At 38.6% G+C, this 12,480-nt stretch overlaps 1 pseudogene across 1 annotated transcript in view; it reads right to left on the minus strand.

The window, feature by feature from the left end:
- Positions 1-12,480, minus strand: part of LOC311187463 (L-lactate dehydrogenase A chain-like) — a 124,849-nt pseudogene that overhangs the window by 67,402 nt on the left and 44,967 nt on the right. The window lies entirely within an intron of this gene.

Below are 12,480 nucleotides of genomic sequence, written 5' to 3' on the forward strand. Positions count from 1 at the left end.
TAAATGGACATAATTTAGGATGTGCATTTTAATGGAGAAAGTAGAGAAGATGCTAAGTGATTTGAAAAAAAAAAAAGATACATCTTTTTTAACTTCTATAAGTCATGCAACTTCTATTAAGTGCTGATTTCCCCCCCCCCCTGTGCTTTAAGGAATGAAATAAAGTTACATGTAGTGGACAGTACCAAATTCAGACTGACATTAAGATGTGAATGTTTTATAAGTGACATATTTTAATTTGAAAATTTGAATCTAATATAAAATGCAAATTGCAATAGTCCTTAATGTAGAAAAGGGGAAAAATGTAGTGATTGAGTTTGGGGAAATTGTAAATTGGGCAGATCCAGCCAGCTGCAGTGATGAACAAGGCTTCCTTTATTATTGCTTCAAGAAAAGCCATTGAGTGGCTAGTACAAAGTAGCTGCTTGAATGTGGGGATATCCAATATCCCTTTGAGAGGAGTATTTGATTACACATTTTCCCTTTACCCTCTTGTTTCTTTCAAACTCTCCAAGTTCTACAAAAAGTACCCCAGAGCACTGTTGTTGTTATCCATGGTGTTGTTTTTTGACCCAAAGGTGATACTATTGACAACTACTGTTATCTATGTAAAATGATCTTTATCAGTCTTTAACTTTATACCTGATCCATTGTCCCTTTGTTTAAAATACTCTCATAAATCCTTGGTGTTTACAGGATTAACTGTAAAAGGGTTAGCCTGCCAGGTATTTTTTTACAATCTGGTTCAAGAACTCTTTCAGCTTCATTTCACCCTGGTGAAATGACTTCTCAGCATGCAGATTCTTTCAGAGTGCTGAAAACACACAGACACATATATCTCTCTAGTATACGCTTCCCACTAATTTCTGCCTGGGAAAACTCTTACTCATCCTTCAATACCCTTCTTATGTGTCTCCTCTATTGAGCCTTCACGACTTCTTTGGTAGAGTCTGTTATCCAAGACCCCTCTCAGCTGGCCCTCATCATCCCCAATCATCAGAACACAGATTCCCTTTATTTTACTATAAGTACTTTATCTGTCTCTTTCTCCTGTTAGAATGGAAGTTTCATAAAGGCCTACATCATTTCTGAATTAAACTGGTCCAACATACTGGGCTCATCAACACACATCCCAAAGACTAGTTGCCCGACTGAACGAACTTATCTTCACTTGTGGATTTTGCACAATCTCCAGTTGTGGGTGCCAAGTCAATGTGCAGAGCTGGAAGCTGTTTGCAGCTCTTTCAGTCAGTTTCATGGTCTGCCAACACATTCTTGGTTGTTGTACACTCCTCACTGATAGGATTTTTCCCAACAGTACTTGGCATGGTTACAGTGTTCAAAATTGTTTTTCACCATGTCTGGGTGTTTTTTTCCCCTGCTCGACTTCATTCTCTCAGTTTCTGTATAGCAGGCTGCCGGGACACCCTGTTGTTACCATTTCCCTCCTGTACCTTCCCCATCCAAGTAACTTTGTGACAAGAAAGGCTAGGAGACTGGCTGTCTTCCAGCACCTTGTTGCTGGTGATCCTGTATTACAGTAGGCATTTGAGTAGTGAACCTGGGCATGCTGCCACAGCCAGCAGTGAAGGTGAATGCATTCCAGTGCCAGTAAGGACGGAGGCATGGAAGTAAATCCAGGCAGAATTGACTTTGTTAGTGCTTTCTAGTAAAGGAGGAGATTATATATGCATAGTGCACTGGTAGCAGTGGGCATTATTTTGTTGCTTTTAGTTCTAGATGAAAGAACACCAATATTCTTCACCTTAATTGCTGTTTTAGCAAGAAGCTGATGTTAATGGAAAGCACTGTACCCTTGTTGCATGTATTGCCTAGCTCTGCTCAGGGACAGAGGGCTGAGAGGTATACAGTCCTACAGGCCAGTGCTTCTCAAATTGGAATCACCGACGAAGCACCCAGGGGATTTTGATTCCATAGGCCTGGGACAGAGCCAAGATTCTGCATGTCTAACTCTCAGGTGATACCGTGATACTGTGATGCTGATGGGGTTGCTCTGAGGACCCCGTGTTGAGCAGCAAGGATGTAGAGGGAGGAGTGAGCTCTTCAAAAAAGCAGTGCTAGGGGCCTCCCTGGTGGCACAGGGGGTTAGGACGCAACCTGTGAAGCTGTCCGCAGTCACTGCAGCGTGAGTTCAATCCCTGGCCAGGGGGCTGCCCACATGGCGCAGTGGACCTCACCTGGCTCACCCGCTGCTCCCCTTGGTGGTGTATTTCAGTCAGTCTGCCTGTTCTGTTCCCCGCTCTGTCTCTGTTGAATCTTCTCGCCCCCTCATCCCACACCTCTGGCCTGTGCCCCAGTTCTTGTATGCATTAATAAATGGATCTTAGGGAAAAAAAAAAAAAAACAGTTCTAGCTGATGGGCACACCCTGGTACAAGAAGAACATGCCTTGACACAGAATAAATCAGTTAATGCACCACCACCTCATGTTCTTGTGACTGTTACTGGAGGCGGAGGCATCCCTGAGTCACCATTCCCCCTCACACCTTTAAGGTCTTTGTGGAGAAGAGAAGAGGTCACCTACTCCACCAAATCTATGATGGAAATGATTTAGTGGGATGAAAGAACAAATCACGCTCTTAAAGGTTTGAGGTTCTTAGGTACAGAAGAAAAGTTCGGGGCCTTCCTGGTGGCACAGGGGTTAAAGACAGCGCTATCAAGCTATCACCAGCCACTGCAGCATGCCTCAATCCTGGCCAGGGAGGCTGACCCACATGGCGCAGCAGACCTCTCCTGTCTTGCCCGCTGCTCCCCTTAGCAGTGTATTTGAGGAGATCTGCTTGTTCTGCTTCCCACTCTGTCTGGTGAATCCTCACTGCCCCCCTGCACCTCTGGCTTACACCCCAGTTCTTGTATGCACAAATAAATAAATCTTAAAAAAAAAGAAGTAAAGTTCAGTGGCCAAAGACTTAGGGGTCCAGTGAATTTCCACCAGGTATCTTTTCCCACAATTCTCTGAGAGAGTAGTTATAATAGAGTTATCATTTATTGATATGTATATGGTGGATGTCTAGCTATGTCTGCTGTCTGTGGGTGCTGTGTCTTAGGTGCTACAGGTATGAAAAGGCTTAAAACATAATCTCTCCCCTGAAGAAGTTTATTCTGTTAAAGAGTAAGCTTTTTGAGCACAAGGGCATGTCTTATTTGTCTTTATATTTCCAGAAGCACATGGTTAATAATTGACTATTAATCCAAATGTTGTTAGGATACTGACATAAGGAAAAAATATTTTTAAGGTTAACTCATCACACAAATTTACGTGGTTAGAAGAGTTGAAAGTGAAAATTGCGAGCCACCTCCAGTCTGTAAATCAGAGCTTCCAAATTTTGCTTTAAACTTGAAATGTGGCCTTGGGCTAAAATGCTCTACTAGCACCAGTAGTACTCTGCTTGTCAAACCACAGAGGGCATCCCAGAATTCTCATTCTGTTTATGTGTGTAAAATTATATATTCTTTGTCACTAAATTTGGCCATGCAGCCAAACTTCTCATGGTAGAGCTGAGAAAAGGGAGCATAACTGTGCAACATGAGACAGAATGAGGTAAGGAGCAGAAGAGTGAAACAATGATATAATGCAGTGGTTGGCAAAGAGCCCACGGCACAAATCCGGCCCACTATCTGTTTTTGTAAATAAAGTTTTATTGGAACATAGCCTTGCCCATTTGTTTTATCCGTGGTTGCTTTTATACTACAACTGTGGACCTGAGTTATATACAGAAACTATACAGCTGTAAAACTATCCCTGTGAGAAAAAGGTTGTTGAGCCCTTTGAGTCTGAAAAGCAACTTACTGATTTCCCCAGCTTCATTGAGATATAACTGGCATATAAATTTGTGTAAGTTTAAGGTGTACCAATATTTGTGGGAACAGGGCAAGCAAACATAAAGAGGCTTTTCGGTTGTGGTCCACTACTCTGCTAGTGCCATTCCTAACTCTCCTGCACTTTATCCCATTCATACCCAAGTCCCATCCACCCTCCCCACACCCCTGCCTCACAAGCACCTACCTGCACCCTGACCTTCCCTCAAGGGTAGGTGTGCCCCGACAAGCACTGCGGAGTCTGTTCTCAGGAAGCCAACCAAAGTAAGAGGCCCACAGAGCCCTTAATAGTGGGCCCAGGACCTCTGGGCAGAACATTTTCAATTTTGGGGGTACCAGACATTGTTTAGATGGTGGGAGAGAGGTTTTGGATGTGCACACCTCCTCGGTTCCCCTACATTTCTTGTCCCATGGGCAGCGGCAGAGTAGGGCCTTTTAATGGGTAGGACTAGGGACTCTGTTTGGGTTTAAGGATGACATTACTAAGGAGTCCCATTTAAATTGGAAGCTGGACATAGGGACTATTAGGCAAGTCTTTTAGTTAGTCCTTGATGATTGTGAGAATTTTATTGTGCACAAATGGCAAAGAACAGTATTCCAAGGAGAGAAAACTCACACATATAAAGACACAGAGGTGAAAACACCTTAGGCACTAGTGGAGAATGGCCAGAGAAGATGGACACTTTTCACCTATGAACTTATCTATTATCTAATTTTGTCTCTGCAGTTTCTCTTATGATCAATGTAGGCATTTTTCTCCTTGGTGGGTGAGAAATTCACCTATTACACTTTTTGTAATGCTCTTAATTCTGTTAATATTTCCACTTGTTTGGAAGGTCAGGGGCTGTTCTAGTCTAGATCTATGGCTATTAAGTGTGTGGAGGGGTAGAGGGGTAACACTGTTAATAGGAATTTGTTACAAGCTTTCGACGTGTTGCAAAGGGACTTGATGGATAAGGTAAAGAAGAACCATTTTGTAAGGGGAGAACTATCTAGAAAATGGCTCAAATTGCTTGTATTTTAAGGTTAGACGTAAGTAAAATGACAGTTGATTAGTGTAGGAGCTGAAAAATAACCCTAATGACTTTGGGCTCTGTGTTCCTTTTCCTCTATTCCAGATTCTATAATCAGCAACATGGCACCAATAAATTCTGAAAATGTATTTGCCAGTGGGAAATTAGGAATATACTAGACCAGTGGCTTTCAGATCTTCGTGAAAACAATTACCCCCGATGACTTTCTAAAATACTGCTTCCTTAGTCAAATGCAAAGTACTCCAATTCACAAGTTTGCAGGGGGCCTAAGAACATGCATTTTACAAATACCAGTAAAATCTGGATAAAGGTAGTCCTTGGGATTCACCATGAAAAGCAGTGTATTAGATTATTCCTTTTGGACAGTAGCACCCTACTGAAGTGCCTCTGGTATGCTGAAGAACTGGTCTGTTTCTCCAGGGTGGGTGATTTGACTTGGCTGACCCATCCAAATTATCTCCCTGAGTTCCAAGCTCTACGGAAGGCCCCTATATGAGAAAGGAGTTGGGGAGTCACCATTGGCCAAAGGACAAAACGCAGTTTTCTGACCTTCTCTGATTTTATCATTGTCATACTCTTAACTCGCTGAGCTTACCAGCCAGAGTTCTATTGGAACTCACCATGGAGACAGATTAATTTTAACTCTGAGAGAACATGGGCTTTTCAACACAAGTTAAATATAGGCTGGCACAGAACATTTCAGAAGCGTTAGGTCCTCAGAAATTTTTTTAGCTCCCAAACTTTGAGCTGCTACTAATGTATGCTCCTCATACTTTTTCCCGGTCATTCTTAACTTTTCTTCTTCCTCTTACCACTGAAATAGAGAAGTCAGGACTTCACCAGTGGGAAACACAAGAGATCATTTATGAGTGACTTTTTCCTAAAAGATCACATTCGAAGAAAATGGAAAGAACAGGCCATATTATTACACCAGGGTAGACCCTAAGCTTTTGTGCTTACATTTGTGTTTTCTTGCATGAAGTTGCTTACTTAAAGAAAAAACAAATACATTTTGAAATAAAATTTGACAAAATAAATACTTGGAAATTTGATCAAATAGAAATTTTGGAGGTGAAAATACTGCATAGTGCCATCTGTAATAGTTTTAATTTTTCCTGGAACTAAAGAGAGTACATTTACACACACACAACATCCGGTTTTAGCAGCTATTTCATTAAAACATAATTTAATTCAAATGCTATGAGACTTTTTCAGATAGAGATATTAAAATGATACCTTATTCTTTCATTATACTTGTATCAACACACCTTTTTGTACTTCTGATCAGAATATGCATTTTTTTTAAAAAATAATGATTTCATAATCCAGTCATCTGGTATATATACATAATGGAACACTACTCAGTGATAAAAAAAGATGAAATTTTGCCATTTGTTATGATGTGGATGGAATTGGAGGGGATTATGCTAAATGAAGTAAGTCAGAAGGAGAAAGACAAATACCCAAACTGAACAAAGGAACAGACAAACCTAAACCAAAACATACCCTAGAAATATGACTGCAGAATTGAGGATACCAGAGGGAGAGTTTGGGGGTGGAAGCAAAGGAAGGGGATGTCCAGTGGACTATGGTGGAGGATTTTAGGTGCTTTGGTGATGGCATGTGGTGTGGTAACATACATCTGAGGAGGGGTGACCCTATATTGGCAAATCTTATATATCATTGTAAGCTGTCACCTCAATAAAATTTACAATTTAATTAAATATAGGTTTAAAGTTTAAAAAAAACTATTAATTTTCAAAAAATGAACATCATGATGTAAGAAAATAAAAAAATTAAAGGTGGAATCAAGTCTGGGGTGTATGGGTTTTATTATGTCATTGGCAATGGAGGATGAAATGTAAAAAACTGTGACAATGGACCACATATAACCCATGATCAGAATATGGGTTGCATAAAAAATACTAATAATTGATAAGTAATAAATTACAAATACCAATAAATATGAAGATAGAAATGTTTGTGTTTGGAATTTTGTTCACCTTAAGCTGCATTATAGTACTAGTTTATAGTTAAAGGGAAATGCCCTAGAAGCTGTTGTTTGAGACCTCATCCCAGCCCTGTGATCTTGGGTCCCTCACATAAACTGTTACTCTGTTTTCTCACCTAAAGAATGAATTAAACTACTCATAGGGTTGATATGTGAATCAAAAGAGGTCATAAGCATAAAAGGCATAGTATAGTATACAGCAAGTGGTAAATAAAAGTTAGGCATTAGCAACATTTTAACTATAGTTTTATAATGTTCTTTCTGAAGACCGGTCAAAGCACATACTCCTTTAATTGAAATATCTAACCTCCATGTGCATATAAACATGCATTAATTTGTTAGAGTCAATTAATAAAAAATTAGTATAACTGCTTTTTTGAAGCAACCCTATAAATAATAAACATGCTTCCAAGTTCACAACAGAATGATAAAAGCCATCAATAGGCCCTTGGCCTGCTGAGTTTCCCTATGAAACCAACAGCTCAGTCAGCTTCTCAAAGGTCATAGACGCGAAAAGGTCAGACACTGTACTTCCAGGGGTCACCTCCTGATTTAACTCTTAAATGTGGGTCACTTATATCTGTGTCTGGGTACATTTCTATATGAGAAATCATCGATGTTTGAAACACTGACAATACGAGAAAGATTGCAATCACATCCAGTGATCATACTCACACCAGCTAAATTAAAGGCGGAAAGGAACATTTCACAGATATCAACCCTTTGTGATAGAACTCTGGCCTACACCCCAGTTCTTGTATGCATCAATAAATAAAAATAAATCTCTACAAAAAAAAAAAAAAGAAAGAAGACTGCAAGGCCCAAGCCAGTCCCTTCTTCTACTAGTTTTCTACCTATATTCTAGGTATATTTATAATAATCATAGCAGTGATAAGAATAATTCTGTTTAAAGTCATATTTATCAGTGGTCCTTTATTGATTGAAATCTTTATGGAAATAGAACTCCTGAGTGTCTTTCTTCCCCTAATTCTTTGATTTCACTATTTGAAAAAGGCACACCTCCCATGGGGTTTTACAGGTTCACATATGGAGCTTGAGGTGGTCAATCCTCATATCGGTTGGGAGTAATGTAATCTCTTGGACACATTACATTTATGGGTTTCTTGATAACTATTAGGCCTATCATTTTATCATAACATGGAATTAGAAGGTTCCAGTAAGGTAGATTTCTCACAGGCCCACCTGGTTACCACCTCCATTTTTGTGTAGATGTTTACAAATTGATGACTTGTTCCTAGATTTTTATACAGATCAAAGCAACCTGTTATTTCTGAGAATTTACATTAAAAAGCTGCCTGGCTTTCTATTTGTAGTAAAGGCATTTTCCCTTCATAGTTGAACACTTTTCATAAGCTTTTACCCTTCTGTCATTTTAGAACAATATCTAACTTTAATTGGAATGGATTTCATTATAAAGTAGTTCAAACAACTGCAGTATAAAGAAAGAGATATCTGTAAGTAAATACACAATGGAAGGAAACTGATGAGAATGTTCAGAGAGTTAAGGACTATAGAACTGCATCGGCCATAGGGAAATACTCATAAATAGTGAAACTACAATTTTATCTCTTCACTTGAAATTTGCATTGCGTTCCTCCCAGGGGATTTCAAGAGCTGCTTCAGAGAACTTTAAAACTTTCAATAATGTTTTAGCTACCTGGGGAATAAAAACAAAAACTAAGAGTAATAATACTGGAGGAGGAGGCAGTGGAAAGGAACAGAGAATAGGAACAAAAGGAAAGCAATGGTGACTGGACACAAGGTAACATCCTCAGGTGCTGTAGTGGGTGACCCGTCTGAGGCCTGCTTTTATAAAATCCTGTGTGCGGAATTGAGAGTAAGCCCCATACTACCACTTGACACCCCTATGTTGCTCCTAACCTAGATTGAAAGTTCTTTTGGACAAGGGGCTGTCATTGGTAAGTCTCTACTGCTAGCTGTAGTCACTTTCTAAATTCTATTGAATAAGTAAATCTATGAGTCTGTTAATATTTTTATTCTTAAAATATTTCAGCTCTGCTCTATATTATCAATGTCCTTATCCTTTAAATGATATAATACTGACATAAAGCCTTGCTTTAAGAATGAAGAGAGATGACTCATAAAGGGGCTCAAGCAGAGTCTAGCTCTTAAGGAAGTTCAATAAATGGCAGCTGTTATTCAGAGAGTTCTTTCAGTCGCACCACTTATTTGTGATCTGTCATTTAACCAGATATAGACTCTTGCTATAAAATTCAATCTAGGAAATATGACGATAGGCAGGGCTTTACCTCTGCTTTGTTTAGAACAGTTGTAAAATGAACTAATATTTTGAAATTTTATGTGTTAATAGATTCAAGTAATTTGCATGGGGAGGAGGCAGTGGATAAATTATCTGTTTCATTCTTGAAATTTTGCAAAGCATTTTAACAGAATTCTCAAAATGGGGGAGTAGGTTAGACTCATGTTTATCAACTTTCTGTACACATCCTGGTATTGCTAGTTTTTTTTTTTTTTAAATCCCATTCAACTATCTGGTCTACTTGGGAGACTACGTAAAAGATGCTCCATTAAAATGTATTTTATGTCAACCTCCCATGTCGCTGACTTCTCCATTTTTCTTCAACCTACAAGGATAGGGGAATGCTCCAAGCCAATACTAAGAATAGCTAACATTTTTTTTTCTAAATCTGTCTCTTCCAGGGTATGATTTCACTTATTTCTTTGAGACATTTCAGCAGTATAATTTCTACAAACATGATTTTATCAGGACTTGGCCTTATGCATCAGACTTGAAAGTGAATGTCTTTGGGGATAGTTACATCTTACTTGTTTAAGGTGTGAAACATATAACTGCTTTTTCCATGCTATCCTGACACAGTGACTCAAGGTTGAAGTGATACAGTGATATTGCCTGCAATGTTGATCTTGAATAGTACAATAATGAGAACTGAATATTTGGGGTAGGTTAATGTACATAATACATGGGGATTACTAAAGTTATATTTTAATGTATTAAATTATAATTATATATTTTAATAAAAAAAGCTCTTAGAATAGTCACAATGTAGGGATGTCATGTTATCTTTTTAAGTGACCATTAAGCAGTACCCCAAAAGTACTTTGGTGTAATTTCATTTTCTGTTGATCTGAGTAACAAAAGTTACTCTGTTGGGTTAGATCAATGAATGTTTCATCAAGAGCAAAGTTCATTCTCAGCAAAATTACCATGGAAAGTTCATTGGTAATTTTGAAAAGTTAACTTTTCAATTTTTTATTAACAGGGAATTTGGAAGCAAAGATGGCACATAAGCCATTAAAAGGTTCTGTGGTGGACTGCAATGGGGTGCAGGGAGTTTCTGAAGCTAGTTGGAGATCATAGAGTGGGTATAAAAGGGAGGGTCTTACAGTGTGTAGAGTCATAGACTCAGCAAGTATGTAACCGTGCTGGCTGCACCTTCTTTTCCCCACAGGGAATCCCAGCAAAGCAAGAAAGGGTGAAGTGGCTGAGAAGGGCCAGTCCCAGTGGTATGTGTCTCCAGGATCCACTCAAAGAAGTTTGCAGGTTCATTTGTAGATTTTGATCTACACATCAGAGACTCAATAGTTAATTTTATTCACTAAGATAAAGGTTTTATTTATTTTAACAGATGTAATAAAAGCTATTTAAATTAATCTTCACCATATGGCTCTCTCATCCTTTATATTATTTCATACATTTTAAAATCTATAAAAATGTTGGGGGTAGAGAGAGAACATGATGTAAAATGTCAAATCTTCTCTTTAAGGGGTTAGAGTAGAAGGTGGTTTTGTTTAATTGAGTTGTGCCACATAAATACCAATAGCTGTGTGTGGCATATAATATTTATGGAATAGTTCTGATTGTGTAACCTTGTTTCTTTTCATGATTTATGCGTGATTTACACTTAAAATTATCATATAGATCTGAACAAATATGGAATGGTTAGCTGGGTCTACAGGTAAACTTGCCTTGTTTATTAATTTGTCTCAATCATCCATGTTGCTCACATTTTAGTATATCATAACATCTAGTTCTATGAAATATTCTGAGGGAATAAAGAAAGAGTTGATCAGTTAACTTTGAAAAATGCTAAATTCCACATCTCCTACTTGGACATTCATAATGGACATAAGCATAATAAGAGGCTCTGAGAAGCCCCACAGTTAAAAAAAAAAAAGAAACACTAAAAAGTTTTAACCCAGTGTTTCCTGGACATATCTGATCATCGGACATCCTTTTCCCATAACACCTTGTTAAAATCCCACTGAATTTTGGGACATGCCAATTTTAACATCCAACACAGTTGTGCAAATTTGAATTTGTATATGCATTGTTGCTGAAATGAATCTCGGTGCATAAAGGTTTGCAAGAAATATGTTTTTATGTGTTCTTCAAGAGTTCATTCCATCACATCTGACTTTGGAGGACTTCTTATTGCCAGACAGCCTTCCTCTGGAATTCTGGCTTCTTTCCAAGGAAATGGCCCACATCTCTGATTTTCTAGGCTTTGCACCCTCACCTCATTACCTCTTTTAAACTGTGAGACTTTATCCTCTGAGAAGGTGATGAGAAGGAGGGATGTGGTAAGCTTCCTGGGTTTCAACCCATAAAAATTCTTGCTTTTCTAAGCTACTCTGTATCTTCCCTCAAACTTGTTTCTATTTCTTTTTACTATGGACTTTGATGGATTTATCCAAGCTTAATTCATCCCTCCTTTCTTTCAGAAAGGGCTAAATCCTCCAAAGCTCCAAGTAGGCGAGAGGACAGATTTCCATTCCCTCTTTCTAATGTCACACAGGGGGAAAGAAATGGAAACTCTATTTTCATGTTTAAAAGAGGCTGAAAACATTTCAACCATTATCTTATTGAGAAGACATCATCTTGATTCATCTTTTTAAAATATATTTTATTATATATAATCCTTATATCATTTTTCTTTGTTGTACAATGTATGCATTTTCATTATGTTTATATTCCCCATACAATTCCCACCCTCCTTTTTCTTTACATTATAATTAGTCTTTCCTTTATTTAGGTTTTCTAAATTCCTGCTATGAGTGAGACCATCTGGTATTTTTCTTTTTCTTTCTGGCTTATTTCGTTGAGCATGATCCCTTCCAGCTCCATCCATGTTGCTGCAAATAGCATGTGTTTATCTTTTTTGAATGCTGAGTAATATTCCATGGTGTATATGTACCACACCTTCTTGATCCAGTCATCTATTTTTGGGCATTTGGGTTGTTTCCAAAGCTTAGCTATTGTACATAGTGCTGCTATAAACATAGGGGTGCAGGTGACCTTCTGAATTAATGTTTCTGTGTCCTTTGGGTAAATACCTAGGAGTGGAGTTGCTGGATCTTATGGAAGCTCCATCTTAACCAGGTTGAGGAATGTCCACACAGCTCTCCATAGTGGTTGGACCAGTTTGCACTCCCACCAGCAGTGCAGGAGAGTTCCTTTTTTTGTTTTTACAAGGTTTTATCCTCAGCCCTGTCTGTCTCATCTTATCACTCTCCCCCTTGCCATTCTGCTCCAGCCAGATGCCCTCATACCCCCCAAATTCACTTTCTGCTT

The sequence above is a fragment of the Talpa europaea genome (assembly GCF_964194135.1).
Source record: "Talpa europaea genome assembly, chromosome: X".
Classification (NCBI taxonomy): Eukaryota; Metazoa; Chordata; class Mammalia; order Eulipotyphla; family Talpidae; genus Talpa; species Talpa europaea.